Raw genomic sequence first — 6,208 nt, forward strand, 5'->3', positions numbered from 1 at the left:
GCATCGCTACAAGAGAGGTAAAATCAATAACACTTTATTCTTGAAGGCAAAAGGTAAAGACCTCCTAGTAGTGCAAATATACATTGATGATATAATCTTTGGTGCAACTACTAATAAGCTAAGTAAAAGATTTGCTAAACTGATGGGGAGTGAATTTGAAATGAGTATGATGGGTGAGCTAAATTTATTGTTAGGCTTACAAATTTAACAAAACTCAAATGGAACTATGATCCATCAGCAGAAATATGTGAAAGAGTTGCTTAAAAGGTTTAAAATGGAAGAATCAAAAGAAATTGATACTCCTATAGCTAAGGGTGTTCATGGTTCGGTTTGGGTTGGTTTTTCCCTAAAAAGAAACCAAACCAAGTAAGTCGGTTTTTCAAATATTGAAATCAAACCAAACCAATTGAGTTGTTTGTTTATCGGCTCGATTTATGTCGGTTTTTTGGTTTTTTCGATTATTTATCAGGTATTTTCTTAAATTTGAGACATACACTACCAAACGCATATTCCAGCGACTATATTTTCAACGTAGCACTATCAAATCAATTGCTCTTTGAGAAATCTATCATTTTGCAAGATATATTGATGATAATTGAATCAAATGGTGATGAAGAATTTAAGTACTCAATTAAAAATCGATTATTTTCAACATGAAATAAATTCTTGTACTTAGTAAAAGAAAACTACCAATCAAACTAGAATGTAAAGGCAAAGAATTAGATTACTATAATTGCAAAGAACTAGACTAAAAATACAAATGACTAATATATGCCATAAAATTTTAGAAACTTTACATAAAAAAAAAAATATATATATATATATACTACTATAGTTGCCCATTAAATTTATATCAATTCTAGATAAGGATATCATAAGGCCATCTCAATTAAGTGTAGTTCTTTAAAAATGGAGTCGGGGTGTGCCATCCTAATTAAATCACCAATGGCCCTCACAAATATTATAACTTAGCTATTAAAAATGAACCTTCGTAGAAAAGCCTTTGGGCACGTTCACTATATTATCATGATTGTGTACACGTTCGCTGCCATAATTATGATCTTAAAAATAAAATCGGAGTATGCATTCGCGCAACTTCGACCTAACCTTTTTAATAATAATAATAAAGTGTTATTAATTGTGGACACGTTCGCGTGACATGATTTTTGACGCGCCAAACAAATGGGTACACGTATGCGTGACCTGTTTTAAGATAATTTCTTAATTAAAAGANATATATAGGTGTAATATTAAATTTAAATAGCTACTTTTATAGTCGGTCTTTTTTTCCGGTTATTTTTTATTAAACTAAAACCAAACCAAATTTGATTGGTTTTTAAAATTCAAAACCAAACCAAACAAACCTAAAAAGTATCGGTTCTTTTGGTCGATTTGGTTCGGTTTTTCAGGTTCTTATGAACACCCCTACCTATAGCAACACCCATAAAATTGGATATAGATGGACCTGGTTCATCCGTTGATCAGAAGTTGTATAGGGGAATGATTGGTTCTCTTTTATATCTTACTGCTAGCAGACCTGAAATTGTTTTCAGTGTAGGTCTTTGTGCACAATTTCAGGCAAATCCAAAGGAGTCCCACTTGACTGTTGTGAAGAGAATATTGAGATACTTAAAAGGCACCACTAACCTTTGTCTTTGGTATCCAAAAGGGTGTAATTTTGACCTAGTGGGATATGTTAACGCTGATTATGCAGGTTTCCTTGTGGATAGGAAGAGCACCTCATGTATGGCACACTTTCTTGGTTCATGTCTTGTGTCATGGGCTACCAAAAAGCAAAATTCAGTAGCCCTATCTACTGCTGAAGCTGAGTATGTTGTTGCTACTTCATCTTGCGCTCAATTGCTATGGATCAAACAACAATTACTGGACTTTGGAATTGATGTTGGTTGTATCCCTATATTTTGTGATAACACTAGTGCCATTAGTATGACATAGAACCCGGTTCATCATAAGAGAACTAAGCATATAGATGTTAGGCACCATTTTTTGAGGGACAACTATGAGAAAGGTTTGATCACTGTGGAGTTTTGTGCTACTGACAAGCAAATAGCTGACATCTTCACAAAAGCCTTAAGTAGAGATCACTTTGAGAGGAATAGGTTGGAATTAGGGATGATTAAGATCACCTAAAAGGACCAGTTCAAAGTTAACCAAAAAAAATAAAAAATAAAAAAATTGGTTAAGAAAGTCTGTAAATTGTGTATAAGTAGATTAAATCTTACTTAATCTCATACTTTCAATAGTATACTCCTGTGGCATGTGCTATAATGACTCATTAATCTCTAATGATATTTTTTCTGTTTTGGCAAATTTAGACTTACACGAGAGAATTTTCAGTGAAGAACCTGGTTCATCAAGATAAATAGGTATGTTTTCTACACTCTGCATAATTTGAAATAATAATACTTGGATCAAGAGCAGAGTCCTACCAAATTCCACAGTTCTTTTGAACTTATCTGTTACAAGTGAACCAGTTCTGTTCAAAGACTCCCAACCGAATTAAACCACCTAGATATTAGGGATAGACTCCAACGTCTTTTCAAAATTGAGATTCAGCTTGATTAGACTTCTAAAAGTCTAAAAAGCCCGACGTTACCCATTAATTACCCCCTTTAAATTGATCATCATCATCTCTGTCTTCACTCCATAGTTTTCAAGTCGTCGAAATACTCTCCATCGTCTCTCATTCTCCAAATTTCAATCTACCTCTCTTTTCTTCCAGAACCAAGCATAGCAATGACTAACCCTTCTACAACCCCGACACACCCCCACCATGCACCTCATCTTCAACCACTCCTCAACCTAAGAAAAGAAGAGTTAAGATGCTTGCTCGCAAGAAAGTGGCTGGGAGCGAATTATCTAAGAAATTAGACGCTCAATTGACAGATAGCCAAGCCCAAGAACCCTAGAACTCTGAAGAATCCTTCAAGTCTGCTACTGAGGGGGAAGAAAATTCAGAACAGGCAACCTTGGCCCAATACTACTACTGAAGTAATTTCTGAGTTGGTTGAGAATCTGGAGAACAGGTTTATTCTGGTTGGATCTGTGGTTGATGTAGAATCTTCTGAGTCCAGAAGGATTGGTGGTAAAAATAAAAAGGAAAAAGATAAAGAGAGTGAGGGTGCCCGTGGTGAAGAAAGGGGAACGGGTAAAAGAGTGGTTGATTCTTCACCCACTCCTTATACAGGGATAATGGCTGTTTGTGAGCAGAATCTGGTACAATGGAGGAAAGTGTGACGAAAACAGGGGGAAGTGGGTCTGGCGAGTTGAAGGGCTGGTTAAAATTGGGCACAATGTAGATGAACCTGGTTCATCAGTAGAAGAAACCCTCACAGACCTATTGAAGAAAGTGAGGGAGTGCTACAATCCAAAGAAGAAGAGAACTTCCATGGCTAAGACCCCTGGCACTGCTAGGGCTAACAAGAAAAAAAAGGCTGCCCCTTCTAACACTGTTGAAATTCCTCCCACAAGAGGAAGAGCCACAAGAAGTCAGCTAAAGCAAAATGAGGCAGATTTACAAAGAACCTTAGAAGAAAGCAAAAGAAAAAAGGTTGAAAAAGGGAAGAAGAAGGTGGGTGAGCCTGTTGAGGCTATTGACGTTGATGAGATGGACCTGGTCCATCAAGATGAAGATGTGATTGAAGAGGTAGAGGTTCAGACTCTCAAACCCAAGAAAGCCAAGACTTCCACTAAGAAGTCTACTTCTAAGTCCATATCTGCTGAACCATCCACCCTGGCAAAAAGGACCGGGTCTGCAGTGCAAACTAAACAAGTAAAAATTGTTGAGGAAGAAGAATGGAGTGGAGAGGAAGAGGAAGATGAAGATGATTCAGATACTGAGAATGACAAGATGGCTAAGTTTGGCAAGAGGACAATTCTGAAGGGTAGACTCCTCAGGGATTTGGAGGAGGAAAGGATGGTACTGCTGTTGGAGAAATTGAAATTGCCAGGCTGGAAGGACATGGTCCTTCAGATGGATGGTAGATTGGCCAGGAGTGAAATTGTTGAATTTATGGCAAATGCTGCAGTGAAGGATGAACGGGTTACTAGCTTGGTGAAAGGGGTGCATATTTCTTTCAATGTGAAGGAGTTGGGTGAAATTCTAGGTGTACTTGCTGAGGGGTACAATGACTACACAAAGCTTAAGTGGCCAAGCCTAGAAAACCTTCCTACTGCCCTTGCCATTACCAAAAAATTCAGTTACAATGTGGAGAAACTTGAGCCCAAGGCTGTGTACAAGAGTGAGATGAAGCCACCCCACAAAGTGCTATTTGAATTTGTCATCAAATGCATTTTGCCAAGGCACGAAAGGAGGCACATTGCAAACTTCATGGACTTGGTCCTGATGGAGTGTTTGGATAGTAGGAAGCAGATTAATTGACCTGGATTTATAATCCAGCTTCTTGATAGGGTTATCAATGGCACCAAGTCTCGTGCCATTCCCTATGGCTTCATTCTCATAGATGTGCTTGCACATTTTAAAGGTACCTATAAAGAAGTGGGAGGTTGGTACAAGCAAGGATCACTTTGGGATTAATACTATGCTTGCTTGCGATTATGCAGTCAATGCCACTCCTAAAGAACCTGGTTCATCCAAGAAGGTACCACTGAATATCAAGGTCAGAGTTTTGGTGCAAGGAAGTGGGGCTACGAATGCTGAGATTGAGAGGCTGAAGAAGAGGTTAACTGAGGTAGAGACTGAGAGAGATGCTCTCAGAACTGAGTTGGCAAGAGAAAAAGAGAAGAATGATGGCATTCTTCAAGATATGCTGAAACTCCTCCAAGCCAAAACCAAGCACCTAGTTCTTCCAAACCTTAAGCCTCCTAGCCTAGTGTAGATCAACCAGTGACCCAGTTCGGGATTTTTTGTTTCTTCTGCTCATGTTTTCAGCATTTTTATTTCTTCTTATGCTTTGTGGTAGAATCTTATCAATCATCAATAAAATTCTTTGTTTTTGCTCTAACTGTTTGTTTATATTTCTTTGATGATTAAAATTCTTAGCTAGATCTATGATGATTAATCCATATTTGCATTTGAAGTAGACCCAGTGGCCATGAGTAAGTTTAAAATCTGGTTATCTCATATTTTTTATGCAACTTTTCGATGATGCCAAAATGGAAAAAGTGGTTGTGCTTTTGAACAAGTGATGTTTATAACCTAATGAACCTGGTCCTTGATGATAAGTGATAAAAAGGTAAAATGTTCTAACATTGTGTTGATGTTGAGTTGAGTTGCAATAGGGCTTAAGCTTCTGAAAGCACAAAGTTTGTCATCATCAAAAATGGGAAATTTGTTGGCCCAAGTGAAGGTTAGATTTGAAGATTGACAAAGGAAGCTCAGGCATGAATCAGGTCCATCCCTTGTGTGCATAGACACGGGCAGATTCGAGCATGTGGGATGCACGTGAAGGAGATAAACTTAACTTGGCATAATTGATACATCCTGAATGAAAAGGTTGCATAATTGATAAAGAGAAGGACTCCTTACTCAAAGAGAACATTATCATAAGGAAGGAGTTAGAAGTTGAGATCAACTAGAACTCTTCCACCAAGGAAGAGTAGCATTAGAACTCTAGTTATTTCTTTATCTACTAACTCTATATATTGTAGGATGTTCTCATTTTACGGTAATACACAAACGCAGAAGTTAAACGTGAATTGAGAGCAAAATAGCAAGGCATTTTGCAAGCAGTTCGTGTGTGATTCAAGTGTGCAAACCTGAAGCTACATGTACCAGATAGAAGAACCAGTTTCAAGTGTCTTTTATTCTAGTTCAATTATAGTAGGTATTTTCATATTGTACCTTTCAGCTTTATTTGGAGGCAATTGTAATAGGCACTCAGAGTATTCAAGTTAGAGTTAACTTGAAGTTGTCGCAACAATTAGAGGTTGTTTGCCACAACGGGATTAGAGTTAATCCTAGGTTTACAAAAGTGTTTTGTAAATGCAGTTTTTGGCTTAGTGATTTAGTGAAGAGTTTGAGAAAATCCCACTGGAAGTAGGCCATGGTTTTTTCACCTTTTGAGCCAGGTGTTTTTCACGTAAAATACTTGTGTTCTTTACTTTTCGCATTTACTATTTCAGCAATAGTAGGTTAAGGAACACTTAGAAGAACCAGGTCCTTCCATAATCAGTTTAAGCGAAAAATTGGACACAACACAAATCATCCCCCCCCCCCCCCCCCCCC

This window comes from Nicotiana attenuata, unplaced genomic scaffold (genome assembly GCF_001879085.1).
Source record: "Nicotiana attenuata strain UT unplaced genomic scaffold, NIATTr2, whole genome shotgun sequence".
Classification (NCBI taxonomy): Eukaryota; Viridiplantae; Streptophyta; class Magnoliopsida; order Solanales; family Solanaceae; genus Nicotiana; species Nicotiana attenuata.